Genomic DNA, 17,283 nt, shown 5'->3' with positions numbered 1-17,283 from the left:
CTCCAATCCATTCATTCCACTCCATTCTCATCTCCTCCATTCCATTCTAGTCCATTCCAATCCACTCCTTTCCATTCCACTGAATTCCATTTATCTCCATTCACCTCAATTCCACTCCATTCCACTCCACTCCATTCCATTTTATTCCATTCCACTCCACTCCACCCCACTAGACTCCACTCCATTCCATTCCACTCCACTCCACTCCTTTCCACTCCAGTCCACTCCACTCGATTCCATTTCATTCCACTCTACTCCAATCAACTTCTCTCCACTAATTTCCATTTCATTCCATTCCATTCAACCACATTCCTATCCACTCCAATCCATTCCACTTCACTCCACTCCGTTCCATTGTATACCATTCCATTCCATACCACCGCATTCCATTCCATTACACTCCATTCCATTTGATTCCACTCCATTCCAGTCCATTACACTCCATTCCGCTCCTTTCCTTTCAACTCAATTCCACTCCACTCGCCTCCAATCCATTCCACTTCATTCCCCTCCACTCGATTCCACTACATTCCATTCCATTAAATTGCACTTCACTCCACTCCCCTCCTTTCCATTCCATTCCATTCCATTCCATTCCACTTGTCTCCATTACATTCCATTACTCTCCATTCCTCTCCAATCCACTCCTCTCCTTTCCACTCCACTCCATTCGATTCCATTCAGTTCAACTCACTCCACTCCATTCCACTCAACTCCACTCCAATCCACCCCACTCCACTCCACTCCGTTCCATTCCATTCCATTCCACTCCATTCCCTTCCACTACACTCCATTCCAGTCCATTCCACTGCTTTCCATTCCACTCCATTGTGCTCCATTCCACTGCTGTCCATTCCACTCCACTCCATTCCATTACACTCAATTCCACTCCATTTCATTCCATTCTATTCCATTCTTCACCACCTCTCCATTCCACTCCACTCCACTTCATTCCATCTCATCCCATTCCATTCCATTCTATTAAACTCCACCACAGTGCAATCCTCTAAATCCCATTCCATCCCATTACATTCCTCTGAACTGCACTCCACTTCACTCTCCTCCATTTCACTTCCATCCATTTCGTTCCATTCCTTCCCATTCTATTCCAATACACTCCTCTCCACACCATTCCATTACATTCCAAACCATTCTATTCCATTCCATTCCATTCAACTGAATTCCACTCCACTCCACTCCACTCCATTCCATTACATTCCACTCCATTCCATTCCACTCCATTCCACTGCATTCCACTTCATTCCAGTCGACTCCATTCCACTCGACTCCATTCCATTCCATTGCACTCCACTCCACTCAATTCCATTCCACTCCTCTGCATTCAATTCCATTCCTTTCCATTCCACAGCACTCCACTCCACTCCAGTCCACTCCATTCCACTCCATTTCACCACACTCCACTCAACTCCACTGCATTCCACACCACTTCATTCCACTCCATTTCATTCCACTCCATTCCACCCCACTCCATCCATTCCATTCCACTCCAATCCACTCTAAGCCATTAAATTTCACTCCATTCCAGCCCAATCTATTCCATTCCATTCCAATCCATTTCACTCCACTCCAGTCAACTCCACTCCACTCCACTGCATTCCATTCAACTCCATTCCACTCCATTCCACTGCATCCATTTTCATTCCATGCCATTCCACTCCAATCCCCTCCACTCCACTCCACTCAATTCTACTCCATTCCATTCCTCTCCATTCTAATCCACTCCATCCCAATCCCCTATATGCCATTAAACTCTATTTAACATCTCTCCACGCCAGTCCACTCAACTCCAGTGCATTTCATTCCCCTCCATTCCATTCCTCTGCATTCCACTCCACTCCACTCTATTCCACTTAACTCCATTCCATTCCATTCCACTCCTCTCTGCTCCACTCCATTGAAATGCTCTCTATTCCATTCTCCTCCAATAAACTCGACTCCATTCCACTCCATGGCTTTCCTTTCCAATTCACTCCATTCCATTATATTCCATTCCAATCCACTCCATTCCACTCCATTCCACTCTTCTCCACTCCAATTCCATTCCACTCCATTCCACTCCTTTCCATTCCACTTCACTCCGTTCAAGTCCCCACCACTCCATTACACTCCAATCCACTCCACCCCAGTCAACTCCATTCCATTCCATTTCATTCAACTCCACTGTACACCATTCCATTCCACTACACTCCATTTCATTCCATTCCATTCCACTCCTCTCCACTCCATTCCACTCTACTCCACTCCTTTCAACGTCACTCCACTCCTTTCCATTCCATTCCATTCCATTCATCTCCATTCCCTTCCACTCCATTCCATTCCACTCCACTCCATTTCATTTTTCTCAACTCCATTCCATTCCACTCCATTCCATTCCACTCAACTCCATTGCATTCCACTCCATTCCATTCCGATCCATTCCCATCCACTCCTCTCCTTTCCTCTTCATACCATTCCATTCCATTCCACTGCACTCCACTCCATTCTTCTCCACTACACTCCACTGCAAAACATTTCATTCCTTTCCATTCTACTCCACTCCACTCCATTCCAAACCATTCCACTCCATTCCACTCCACTCCACACCATTCCATTCCATTTCATTAAATTCCTCTCCTTTCTCCTCCACACCCCTGCATTCCACTCCAGTCGACTAAATTCCATGCCATTCCTTTCCATTACACTCAATTCCATTCTATTCCACTGCATTCCATTCCACTCCACTCAATTCCATTCCCTTCCATTCCACTCCACTGTACTCCATTCCATTTCAATCCAATCCAGGCTACACCAATCGATTCCACTTCATTCCTTTCCATTATATTCCACTCCACTCCATTGAATTCCAGTCCAATTCACTCCATTCTATTCCATTCCACTGTAAAGCACTCCATTCCTTTTCAGTCCTTTCCAATCCACTCCATTCCAATCCATGCTACTCTTCACTCCACTCCTCTCCATTCCTTTTAATTCAACTGCATTACATTCCAATCCATTCCACTCCACTCCTCTCCATTCCACTCCACTCAATTCAATTCCATTCCAGTAAACTCCACTGAATTCCACTCACCTCCATTCCACTCCACTCCACTGCACTCCACTCCTCTCCACTCCATTCAATTTCTCTCCATTCCATTCCATTTCTCTCTACTCCATTCCACTCCCTTCCATTCCATTCTATTCCATTCAACTTCATTCCACTCAACTCCATTCCACTCCACACTACACCATTCCACTCTACTCCACTCCATTCAATGCCATTACACTCCATACCACACCATCCCATTCCATTCCACTCCATTCCATTCCATTCCACTCCATTCCACCCCACTTCCCTCCACTTCACTCCACTGAACTGCTATACATTCCATTCCATTCCATTCCAGTCCATTCAATTCCATTCCTTTCAACTCCAATCCATTCCACTCCACACACACCACTCTGTTCCACAGCACTTGACTCCAATCCGTTCCATTCCACTCAATTCCATTCCATTCTTCTCAAATCCAATCCATTCCATTCCGTTCCTTTCTTTCCACAGGATTTCACTCTTTCACAAAAGCTGGAGTGCAGTGGTACAGTCTCAACTGACATTTCTTTTCAACGTTCCATTGCATTCCACTACACACCATTCCATTCCATGCTATTTCACGCCACTCCACTGCACTCCACTTCATTCCATTCCACTGCATCCCATTCCACTCTTCTCCATTCCAATCCACCTAAGTGCACTCATCTCCACTCCCTTCCATTCCATTTCATTTAACTCCATTCCACTCCTCTCCACTCCTTTCCACTATACTCCATTCTTTTCCATTCCACTCCAATGCATTGCACTCCACTCCCATCCACTCCACTACACTCCATTTAACTACAATCCATTCCATTACATTCCATTTCATTCCGTTACACTCCAATCCACTCCATTGCGCTCCATTCTATTCCACTCCGCTCCACTACACTCCACTCCATGCCACTCCTCTCCATTCCACTCCACTCCATTCCATTCTATTCCTTTCCATTCGATTCCACTCCACTCCACTCCATTCCACTACAGTCCACTACAATCCACTCCTCTCTACTCCATTCCTTTCCCTTCCACTTACTTCCATTCCATTCCACTCCACTACCTTCCACTCCAGTACATTCCATTCCATTTCATTTAACTCCTTTCCAATCCACCCCAGTCCATTCCACTCCAATGAACTCTCTTCCATTCCATTCCACTCCATTCCACTCCATTCCGTTACATTCTTATACATTTCATTCCTTTCCACTCGATTCCACTCCACTCCACTTCACTCCACTCCACTCCACTCCAATCCATTCCATTCCATTCCACTCCATTCCATTCCATTCCTTTCAACTCCAGTCCATTCCATTCCACACCACTCCATTCCAAACCACTCCACTTTACTCCACTCAACTCAACTCCATTCCATTCCGTGTCATTGCATTCTAGTCCATTCTATTCCACACCACTCCATTCCATTCCAGTACATTATACTGCCCTCCACTCCACTCCACTCCATTCCGCTCCATTCCACTGCCCTGCAATCTAATCCACTCCACTCCACTCAATTCCACTCCATTCCATTCCACTCCATTCTACTGCACTCCATTCCTTTCCATTCCACTCCACTCCACTGCACTCCATTTCATTCCTCTCCATTCTGCTCCACTACACTACATTACATTCCACTCCATTACACTCTACTGCATTCCGTTCCATTCCACTCCACTTCACCCCATTCCACTAGACTATAATCCACTATACTCTATTCTTTTCCATTCTTCTCCATTCCACTCTACTACACTCCTTCCAGTCTACTCCACTCCATTCCCCTCCACTCCACTCCATTTCATTCCATTCATATGCCATCCATTCCACTCCATTCCACTCCATTCCCTTCCTTTCCATTCTACTCCATTCCATTTCATTCCATTCCACAGCATTCCACTCGATTCCATTCCACTCCAACTCCATTGAAATCCACTCCACTCCATTCCAGTGAACTCCACTCCACTCCACTAAACTCGAATCCATTCCTTTCCTTTGCACTCCCCTCAATTCCTTCCCACTCCACTCCATTCCACTCCGATGCACTCCACCACACTCCATTTGATTCCACTACACTCTATTCCACTCCATTCCATTTCACTCCATTCCACTCTAATCTATTCCATTCCAGTCCATTTCTGTCGACTCCATTCCCCTCCATTCTAATTCGTTTCACTACACACCTCTCCATTCCTTTCCTCTCCACTCCATTGAATTCCACTCCACTGCACTACACTTCATTCCACTCCACTCCACTCCATTGAATTCCACTGAAATCTACTCCATTCCATTCCAATCTACACCATTCCATTCCACTCTACTCCATTCCATTCCTTTCCCTTCCACTATATTCCATTCCACAAAATTTCACTCCATTCCACTCCACTTCATTCCACAATACTCCATTCCATTCCACTCCACGCCACTCCAGTGCACTCTATTCCATTCCACTCCACTCCACTCAACTCCATTCCATTTAATTCCACTCCATTAAATTCCACTCCATTCCACTCTACAGTATTCAATTCCATTCCACTCCACTCCACTCCATTCCACTCCACCCCATTCCACTCCACTCCACTCCATGCCTTTCCACTCAACTCCATTTCATTCAATTCCATTTCTTTCCATTCCATTCCATTTCACTCCATTCCTCTCCACTCCATTCCACCCTATTCCAGTCCACTCCACTCCACTCCACTCCATTCCATTTAAATCCACTGCACTCCATTCCACTAAATTCCATTCCAATCCATTCCACTCCACTCTATTCGATTCCACGACACTCCAATCCACTCCATTCCTTTCCATTCGACTCCATTAGAATCCATTCCATTCCACTTCAATCAACTCCATTCCAGTACACTCGTTTCCATTCCATTCCACTTCAATCAACTCCATTCCAGTACACTCGTTTCCATTCCATTCCACTCCACTCCACTCCATTCCACTCCAATCCATTCCAATCCACTCCACTCCATTTGATTCTATTCTATTTCTCTCCACTCCACTCTATTACAATCCGTACCACTCTATTCCACTCCACACCAATACATTCCATTCCAATCCTTTCCACTCCCCTCCACTGCGTTCGACTCCACTCCACTCCCTTCCATGCCATTACATTCCATTCCACACCATTCCATTATATTAAACTCCATTCCATTCCATTCCACTCTATTCCTTTCAATTCCACTCCACTCCACTCCTCTCCACTCCATTCCAGTCCCTTCCCTTCCACTCCATTCCACTCCATTCAATTCCAATCCATTCCAGTCCACTCCACTACACTCCAATCCATTTCACTCCATTGCATTCCTCACCATTCAAATTCACTCCACTACTTTCCACTCCACTCCATTACATTCCATTCCATTTCATTCCACTGCACTCCACTCTTCTCTTCTCCACTCCATTCAATTCAACTCCACTCAACTCCACTCCAATCCACTTCACACCATTCCACTGCACTACATTCCATTCCATTCCATTCCACCGCAATCCACTCCATTCCACTCATCTCCATTCCATTCCCTTCCATTCCATTCCGTTCAACTCAATTCCATTCCATTCCACTCTACTCCATTCCATTCCACTCATTTCCAATTCCCTCCATTCCATTCCATTGAACTGTATTCCACTCTACTACCCTCCATTCCACTACACTCCACTTTTTTCCATTCCATTTCACTCCATTCCTCTTAACACCACTCCATTCCATTCCACTCTACTTTATTCCATTCCACTCCACTCCATTCCAGTCCATTCCATTCCATTCCATTCCACTGCATTCCATTCCACTCCATTCCATTCCATTCCATTCCTTTCCACTCTATTCCATACCATTCCACTCCACTTCATTCCACTCCACTCCATTCCATTCCATTTCATTTAACTCCATTCCACTCCAACCCAATTCATTCCACTCCACTGAAGTCCATTCCATTATTTTCCACCCCATTCCACTCTATTCCATTACATTCTACTACATTCCATTCCATTCCACTACATTCCACTCCACTCCACTTTACTTCACTCCATTGAACTCCAATGCATTCCATTCCATTCCATTCCATTCCATTCCATTCCATTCCTTTCAACTCTAACCCATTGCATTGCACACCACACCACTCCTCTCAACACTACTCCACTCAACACCATTCCATTGCCTTCCATTCCACTCCACTCCATTCCCTTCCACACAACTCCTTTCCATTACATTCCATTCCATTCTACTGCACTCCACTCCACTCCACTTCACTCTACTGGCCTCCACTCCACTCCACTACACTCCATTCCACTCCATTCCACTCCTTTCCATTCCACTGCATTCCGCTCCTCTCATTTCCATTCCACTCAAATTCACCACTCTCCATTCCATCTCATTCAACTGAACTCCATTCCATTCTAATCCATTCCACTCCACTCCACTCCATGAAATACCGTTCGACTCCACTCGACTCCACTGCACTCCATTCCACTAAACTCCATTATTTTCCATTCGACTCCATTCCATTCCACTCCACTCCAATCCAGTCCACTCCACCCTATTCCACTCCACTCCACTCCATTGCACTCCACTCCATTCCAATCCAATCCATTCCAGTCCAATCCATTCCAATCTAATCCATTCCACTCCAATCCATTCCATTCCAATATAATCCATTCCATTCATTTCCACTCCATTCCACTCCAATCCACTCCATACCACTCCATTCCATTCCACTCAATTCCACTACATTCCATTCCACTCCACTCCTTTCACATCCACTCCACTCCTTTCCACTTAACTCCCCTCCTTTCCACTAAACTCCAATCCATTCCATTCCATTCCACTCCCCTGCAATCCAATCCGCTATACTTCATTCCATTCCATTCAACTGCACTCCACTCCACTCCAATCCACCCAATTGCCCCCCACTCTACTCCATTACATTCCACTCCACTCCACTCAATTCCATCCACTCCATTCATTTTGATTCCATTACACTCCATTCCAATCCATTCCACTCCACTCCACTCCATTCCATTACACTCCTCTCCATTCCATTCCATTCTACTCCACTCCACTCATCTCCTTTCCATTCCATTCCATTCCATTCCAATACATTCCATTCCATTCCACTACAGTCCTCTCCTTTCCACTACACTCCATTCCATTCCATTCAATTTCATTCCACTCTACTCTACTCCACTGCACTCCATTCCACTCCACTGCACTCCACTCAACGCCATTACACTGCACTCCATTCCACTCCACTCCTTTCCATTCCATTCCAGTCGATTCGATTCCTTTCCATTCCACTGAACTACACTGCATTCCACTTCACTCCACTCCAATTGATTTGACTCCACTCCAATCCATTCCATTAAATTCCATTCCATTCTATTCCACACCATTCCATTCCTTTCCTGTTTACTCCATTTCATTCCTAACCATTCCATTCTATTCCATTCCATTCCATTCCATTCCATTCCCTTCAACCCCATTACACTCCACTTCACTACATTCCACTGCACTCCACTCTATTGCATTCCATTCCATTGCACTCCACTCCGTCACACTCCACTCCACTACATTCCACTGCACTCCACTCCATTGCACTCTATTCCATTGCACTCCACTCCATTCCACTCCACTCCAATGCATTACACACCACTCCGCTCTATTCAATTCCATTCCATTCCACTCCAATGCATTGCATTCCACTCCACTCCATTCCAGTCCTCTCTCTTATATTCCACTCCACTCCATTCCACTCCACTAAACTCCATTCCATTCCATTCAATTCCTCCCCATTCCATTGCCCTCCGTTCCATTCCATTCCACTCCACTACACTCCACTCCATTCCATTCCACTCCATTCCACTCTACTCCATTCCATTCCACTCCACTGCACCCCACTTCATTCCATTGCACTCCATTGCATTCCTCTCCATTACTTTCCAATCCACTCCATTCCACTCCACTCGATTCCATTCATTTTGCTTTCATTCCACTCCACTCCACTCCACTGCATTCCATTTAACTCCTCTGCACTACAATCCATTCCACTCTATTCCACTCCATTCCAGTCCATTCCTCTCCACTCATCTCGATTCCTCTCCACTCCACTCCATTCCATTCCATTCCATTCCTTTCCACTTCATTCCACTCCACTCCATTCCATTCCACTCCCCTCCACTCCATTATACTCTACTCCACTCCATTCCACTGCACTCCATTCCATTCCATTCCTTTCCATTCCATTCCAGTAAACTCCATTCCACTCCACTCCGTTTTATACGCCTCCAATCCATTCTACTCAACTCCAATCCATTCCATTCCATTGAAATCCATTCCATTCCAATCCATTCCATTCCAGTCCACTTGTCTCCATTCCAGTCCATTCCACTCCACTTCTCTCAACTCCATTCCATTCCATTCCAGTTCACTACTCTCCATTCCATTCCACTCCACTCTACTCCATTCCACTCCCCTTCATACCATTCCATTTCATTCCATTTTATTCCACTCCACTCCACTCCACTCTACTCCACTCCATTCCACTCCACTCTACTCCACTCCATTCCACTCCACTGCACTCCACTCCACTCCTTTCCACTCCAATCCATTCCATTCCTTTCCATTCCATTCCATTCCATACCACTCCACTCCATTTCACTCCACGCCAGTCCATTCCACTTCACTCCAATCCATTCCACTCGCCTCCATTCGATTCGATTCCATTCCATTCCACTCCACTCCTTTCCACTTCTCTCCATTCGTTTCGATTCTATTGCATTCCACTCCACTCCACTCCATTCCATTCCACTCAATTGCATTCCACTCCACTCCATTTTACTGCACTCCTTTCCATTCCCTTCCATTCCAATCCACTCCCCTCCATTCCAATCCACTTCAATCCATTCGTCTCCACTCCTCTTCATTTCTATCCACTCCATTCAATTCCATTTCATTACACTCCATTCCACTTGATTCCATTCCACTCCACTCCCCTCCACTCCACTCCATTGCACTCCACTCCATTCCATTCCACTCCATTCCATTATATTCCATGCCACTCCACTCCACTCCATTCCACTCAACTCTACTCCATTCCACTCGTCTCCACTCCATTCCATTGCATTCCAAACCACTCCATTCCACTCCACTCCACTCCATTCCATTCCACTTTATTCTACTCCATTCCATTCCATTCCACTCCATTCCACTACATTCAACTCCATTCCACTCCTCTTCACTTTACTCCACTCAATTCCACTCCACTCCAATCAATTCCTTTCCATTCCATTCCATACAATTCCATTCCATTCCTTTCAACTCCAGTCTATTCCATTCCACACCAATCCATTCCACACCACTCCACTGCACTCCACTCGTGTATTCTCCACTTAATAACATTTCATTCTACCGCATTCCATTCCTTTCCTTTTTTTCCACATGGTCTCACTCTGTCACAAAGCTGGAGTGCAGTGGGACAATCTCAGCGCACATTTCTTTTCCCCATTCCATTTTATTCCATTCCATCCCATTCCATTCCATAATATTTCACTCCACTCTACTTCACTGAACTCCATACTACTCCATTCCACCCCATTCCATTCCATTTCACTCTATTGCTTTCTGTTACTTTCTTTTGACAGGATATCACTGTGTCATCCACTCTGGAGTGCAGTTGCACAACCTCCGATAATATTACATGTAATTTTCCTTTGCAGTGTATACTATGCCGTTGCATTGCATTCTGTTCCATTCCTTTCCGTTACATTGAATTGCATTCCGCTCCTTTCAACTCCACTTCACTCCACTCTTCTACATTCCATTACATCTGATTCCATTCCATTCCATTCTACTCCTCTCCACAGCACTGTACTCCACTCCATTCCACTGCAACCCATTCATTCTGCTCCATTCCCCTGCACTCCACTCCTGCCAACTCCACTCCACTTCATTCCATTCCGTTACATCCCATTCCATTCTTCTCCTTTCCAATCCACTCCACTTCACTGCAGTCCAATCCAGTCCATTCCACTACACGCTATTCCATTCCATTCCAATCCATTCCAATCCATTCCACTCCACTCCACTGCACTCCACTCCACTCTATTACTATCCGTTCTGATCCATTCCATTCCATTTCATTCCATTGCACTCCAATCTATTCCATTCCATTCCATTCCATTCAACGGCATTTGATTGCTCTCCACTCCGTTCCACTCCACAACACTCCATTCCATTCCATTCCTCTCTTTTCCACTCCACTACACTCCATTTCTCTCACTCCATTCCAGGTCATTCCATTCTATTCCACTCCATTCCAACATATTCCCCTCCTCCATTCCATTCGATTCCACTCTATTTCAGTCCATTCCTCTCCATTCTATTCCATTCTATTCCATTCCACTCCATTAAACTCCATTCCACTCAATTCCTGTCCACTCCACTCCGTTCCACTCCACTCAACTCCATTCCACTCCATTCCGCTCCATTACACACCATTCCATTCCACTCCATTCTACTCCATGATTTTTCAATCCGTTACACTGCACTCCACTCCACTCCATTCCATTCTATTCCAATCCACTCTACTCCATTCCATTCCACTCCACTCCACTACACTACACTCCATTGCATTCCACACCATTACATTCCTCTCCACTCCACTCCACTCCACTCCATTACTCTCTAGTCAATTCCACTCCACTCCCTTCCATTCAACTGAATTCCATTCGACTCCACTCCACTCCATTCCACTCCACTCCACTCCATACCACTCTGCACCACTCCATTCCATTCCATTCCATTCCATTCCATTCCATTCCATTCCATTCTACTCCATTCCACTCCAATACATTCCATTCCATTCCTTTCAACTCCCTTCCTCTCCAACCCACTCCATTCCAATCCAGTCCACTCCATTCCATTCCTTTCCATTCCAGTGCATTCCACTCCATTCCATTCCACTCCATTCTGCACCACACCACATCACTCCACTCCACTCCACTCCAATCCGTTCATTCCTTTCCATTCCATTCCATTCCATTCCATTCCATTCCTTTCAACTCCAATCCATTGTATTCCACACCACTCCTTTTCACACCACTCTACTCCACTCCACTCCTTTTAATGCCATTAGCATGCTTTCCATTCCATACCTTTCGACAGGATCTCACTTTGTCACAAAGCTGGAGCAAAGTGGCACAATCTCAGCTCACATTTCTTTTTACCATTCTATTGCATTCCATTTCATCTCATTCCTTTCCAAACTATTTCACTCCACTCCACTGCACTCCACGCCATTTCATTTCACTCCATCCCATTCCATTTGACTCTATTCCAATCCACCCCACTGCACTCCACTCAACACTACTCCATTCCATTCTATTCCATTCCATTCCATTCCATTTCACTCCATTGCATTACATTCCTTTCTTTCGACAGGATATCACTGTGTCACCCATTCTGGGAAGTAGAGGCATAATCTCAGCTCATATTACACGTCATTTTCCATTGCATTGCATTCTATGCCGTTGCATTCCATTGAATTCCATTCCATTCCATTCAATTCGCTACATTACATTGCGTTCCACTCCTTTCCACTCCACTTCACTCCACTCCACTACATTCCATTACATCTGATTCCATTCCACTCCCTTCCCCTCCTCTCCACTCCCCAGCACTTCAGTCCACTCCATTGCATCCCGTTCTATTCCACTCCATTCCACTGCGCTCCATTACACCCCACTCCACTCCACTCCATTCCATTCCACTCCACTCCATTCCACTTCACTCCAATCCACTCCACTTCCACTCCTATCTGCTCCGCTCCATTCCATTCCATTCCTCTCCATTCCATTCCATTCCATTCCTTTCCAGTCATTTCGGTTCCACTGCACTCCATTCCATTCCATTCCATTCCACTCTATTCCATGCCACTCCATTCCTCTCCATTTCACCCCACTCCTGTCCACCCTATTCCATGCACTACATTCCATTCTATTCCACTCCACTCCACTCCAATCCATTCCATTCCCTTCCATTCTACTAACCTCGATTCCATTCCACTCCACTCCACTCTAATCCACTTCCTCCAGTACACTCCAATCCATTACACTGCATTCAATTCCAATCCATTCCAGTCCAGTGCACTCCATTCCACTCCACTCCACTCAATGCCATTCCATTCGTCTCCTTTCCATTCCATTCCATTCCACTTCATTCCATTCCATTCCAATCCAATCCACTCCATTCCATTCCACTCCACTCAACTCCATTCCTAACCACTCCACTAAAATCCACTACACTCCATTCCATTCCATTGCATTCCAATCCACTCCATTCCATTGTATTCCATTCCACTCCTTTCTATGCCACTTCATTCCACTCCATTCCAGTGCACACCATTTCACTCAACTCCATTCCATTCTATTCCATTTCACTCCACTCCACTCCACTACATTCCATTCCATTCCACTCTACTCCATTCCATTCCACTCCACTCCATTACATTCCACTCCACTCCACCTCATTCCATTCCATTCCATTCCTCTCCATTCCTCTCTACTCCACTCCATTTTAGTTCAGTCCATTCAATTGCACACCATTCATTTCCATTCCACTCCATTCCATTCCATTCCATTCCACTCCATTCCAGTCCATTCCACACCAATCCATTATACTCCACTCCATTCTATTCCAATCCATTCCATTCCATTCCGCATCAATACATTATACTCCACTCCACTCCATTCCAATCCATTCCTTTACACTGCATTCCATTCCACAGTATTCCACCCAATTCCACTCCATTCTACCACACTCCATTCCACCACACTCCATTCCATTCAATTCCATTCCATTCCACTCCATTGTACTCCACTCTACTCCATTCTACTCCATTCCCCTCCATTCTATTCCAATCCATTCCATTCAACTCCATTCCATTCCACCCCTTTCCATTCCATTACATTCCACTCAACTCCACTCCATCCTATTCCATTCCATTTAACTCCAATATTTTCCACTCCACTCCACTCCTCTGAATTCCATTCCACTCCAATCCATTCCATTCCTTTCCACTCCAATCAACTCCACTAAACTCCATTACACTCCACTCCAATCCTCTGCATTCCATTCCTCACTATTCCAACCCATTCCAATACATTCCAAGACACTCCATTCCATTCAGTTCCATTCCATTCCACTTCACTCCAATCCACTCCACTCTTCTCCATTCCATTCCTCTCCACTCGACTCTATTCCACTCCATTCCCCTCCACTCCATTCCATTCCATTCAACTCCATTCCATTTGATTCCATTACACTCCACTCCACTCCATTCCATTGCACTCCATTCCACTCTACTCTGTTCCTTTCCACTCCACTCCACTGAATTCCATTCAACTCCATTCCTTTCCTCTCCATTACACTCCAATCCACTCCAATCCTTTCCACTCCAATCCACTCCATTCCTTTCCACTCCAATCAACTCCACTAAACTCCATTATACTCCACTCCAATCATCTGCATTGCATTCCACTCTTTTCCACTCCACTCCACTGTATTCCCCTTCACTCCACTCCATTCCATTCCATTATACTCTACTCCATTCCAATCCATTCCACTCCATTCCACTCCACTCCACTCCTATCCATTCCATTCCATTCCATTCCATTCCTCTCCTTTCCACTCCATTCCTCTACATTCCACTCCACTCCACTCCATTCCATACCATTCCATTCCATTCCACTCCATTCCATTCCACTCAATTCCATTCCATTCCACTCCATTCTAGTCAATTCAGTTTCACTCCATTCCATTCCATTCCACTCCATTCCATTCCATTCCATTGCATTCCATTCCACTCTACTCCATTCCACTCGACTCCATTCTACTCCACTCCATTCCATTCAACTCCATTCCACTCCATTTCACTCCACTCCTCTCCATTCCATTCCATTCCATTCCACTCCACTCCATTCCACTCCACCCCATTCCATTACATTCTATTACATTCCAGTCCATTCCGTTCCACTCCACTCCACTCAAATCCAATCCACTCCATTCCATACCACTCCATTACAATCCCCTCTTTTCCATTCCATTCCACTCCACTCCACTCCACTCCATTCCATTGAATTCCATTCCACTACACCCCATTACATTCTAGTCCATTCCATTCCATTCCACTGCAATCCACTCTATTCACTTACACAACACTCCACTCCATTCCACTCCACTACGTTCCATTATATTCCACTCTACTCCATTCCATTCCATTCCACTCCACTTCTTTCCACTCCAATCAATTAAAATTCATTCCCCTCTATTCCATTTCATTCCAGTCCACTTCACTCCACTCCTCTCCATTCCATTCTGTTCCATTCCGCTCCACTCCACTCCATTCTATTCCTATCCATTCCACTCCACTCTATTCCATTCCGCTCCACTCCACTCCTCTCCACTCTGCTTCATTCCATTCGACTCCATTCCATTCCACAGCACTCCACTGCAGTATACTCCATTCCACTCCAATACTTTCCATTCCCTTCCTCTCCACTCCACTCCATTGAACTCCACTCCACTCCACTCCATTCCATTCCAATCCAATCAACACCTTTCCAATCTGGTCCACTGCATTCCACTCCACTCCACACCATTCCATTTCATTCCATTTCATTCCACTCCTTTCCAATCCACTACACTCCCTTCCAGTCCATTCCACTCCTTTCCATACCGTTCCATGCCATTCCAATCCATTTCATTCAATTAAACCCAATTCCAATCCATTCCACCCTATTCCAGTCCATTCCACTCCACTCCACTGAATTCCATTCCATTTCACTTCGTTCCATTCCACTCCATTCCACTCCACTCCACTCCTTTCATGCCGTTCCAATCCATTCCACTCCTTTTCTTTCCATTCAATTCCATTCGACTCCATTCCACTCCAGTCCACTCCACTCCACTCCATTCCACTCTATTCCCCTCCATTCCACTCTTCTACATTCCACTTCATTTCACTCCACTACATTCCACTCCATTCCATTACACTCCTCTCCATTCCTTTCCATTCCATTCCACTCCACTCCGCTCCACTCCATTCCACTCCATGCCATTCCTTTCCATTCCATTCCACTCCATACAATTCCATTCCATTCCACTCCTTTCCATTCCATTCCACTGCACTCCACCCTTTTCCATTCCATTGCACTCCATTCCTTTCCGCTCCACTCCACTCCACTTTACTGCAGTTCATTCCATTCCACGCCAATCCACTCCACTCCACTGCAGTTCATTCCATTCCATTCCACTCCACTCCACTCTTTTCCATTACACTCCCGACCATTTCATTCCGTTTCACTCCATTCCATTCCATTACACTGTGATCCACAGTTTTCCATTCCACTCCACTCCACTCTACTCCTCTCTATTCCATTCCACTGCTTTCCAATCCAAACTATTTCATTCCACTCCCTACCATTCCCTTACATTCCAATCCATTTCATTCCATTCCACTACTCTCCATTCTATTCCATTCCACTCCACTTCACTCCATTCCACTCCACTCCACTTCATTCCATTCAATTCCATTCCTCTCTGATCCATTCCTTTCAATTCCATTCCACCCCACTCCATTCCACTCCAATCCATTGCATTCCACTCCACTTCACTCCATTGCATTCCAATCCATTCCATTCCACTACACTCCGTTCCATTCCACTCCATTCCATGCCTTTCCATTCCATTCCACTCCATTCAATGCCATTCCATTCCATTCCACTCCATTCCATGCGATTCCATTCCAGTCCACTACATTCCATTTCGTTAAATTCCATTCCATTCCATTCAACTCCATTCCAGTCCATTCCTCTCCACTCCTCTCCTCTGCACTGCACTACACTCCATTCTTTTCCACACCATGCACTCCACTCCACTCCACTCCATTCTATTCCATTCCACTGCGCTCGTCTCCATTCCATTCCTATCCATTCCATTCCACTCCACTCCACTCCACTCCATTCCTTTTAACTCCACTCCATTCCATTCCAATCCATTCTACTCCACTCCTCTCCATTCCAATCCACTCCATTCCAATCCATTCCACTCCAACCGCTGAATGGGACTCCACTCCAATCCACTCCACTCCACTGCATTCCACTCTTCTCCACTCCGTTCCTTTCCATTCCATTCCACGCCA

Source organism: Pongo abelii, chromosome 16, assembly GCF_028885655.2.
Source record: "Pongo abelii isolate AG06213 chromosome 16, NHGRI_mPonAbe1-v2.0_pri, whole genome shotgun sequence".
NCBI lineage: Eukaryota > Metazoa > Chordata > Mammalia > Primates > Hominidae > Pongo > Pongo abelii.
This window is presented reverse-complemented; position numbering follows the sequence as displayed.